This window comes from Nothoprocta perdicaria, unplaced genomic scaffold (genome assembly GCF_003342845.1).
Source record: "Nothoprocta perdicaria isolate Ctin4 unplaced genomic scaffold, notPer1 scaffold_1000, whole genome shotgun sequence".
NCBI lineage: Eukaryota > Metazoa > Chordata > Aves > Tinamiformes > Tinamidae > Nothoprocta > Nothoprocta perdicaria.
Window position 1 is genome coordinate 485 of NW_020454096.1, and position 550 is coordinate 1,034.

At 75.8% G+C, this 550-nt stretch overlaps 1 long non-coding RNA gene across 1 annotated transcript; it reads left to right on the forward strand.

The window, feature by feature from the left end:
• The first annotated feature begins 246 nt into the window (after positions 1-246).
• On the forward strand, positions 247-410 carry LOC112948454. Its single transcript, XR_003249623.1, has 2 exons — positions 247-291; positions 361-410. It is a non-coding gene; the product is annotated as an uncharacterized LOC112948454 (long non-coding RNA).
• Positions 411-550: the final 140 nt, after the last annotated feature.

The window sequence follows — 550 nt, forward strand, 5'->3', positions numbered from 1 at the left end:
ACCGGCGCCCTGGTGCCACCCACACCCCCACTGTCCCCACAGATCCTGAGCCAGGCGAAGCCGACGGGGGCCCCCCCGGGCGCCCCCCCTGCCCCTGCAGCCCCCCCAGCTGCCCCCGTGGCCCCCCCGGCACCGCCCACCCCCTTCCTGCTGCCCCCCGGGGGCTGCCCACCCCTGGCGCCGCCCCCCGCCCCGGGGGGCCCCACGGGGGTCGCCGGCCCCGGCCCCCTCTACGGCGGCGACAGGAGGGACAGCGGCGTCACCTGCGAGGGACGCGGGGACACCGAGAAGGTCAGTGCGGGGGGGCCCTGGTGACGGGTGGGCTGCGAGCTGGGGGGGGGGACACGGGGGTCCCCGCAGTACCTCAAGAAGCTGCACACGCAGGAGCGCGCCGTCGAGGAGGTCAAGCTGGCCCCGTGTCCCATGTCCCCATGTCCCCGTGTCCCCATGTCCCTGTGTCCCCCTGTCCCCGTGTCCCCATGTCCCCATGTCCCCGTGTCCCCGTGTGACCGTGTCCCCTGTCCCCGCAGTACCTCAAGAAGCTGCACAC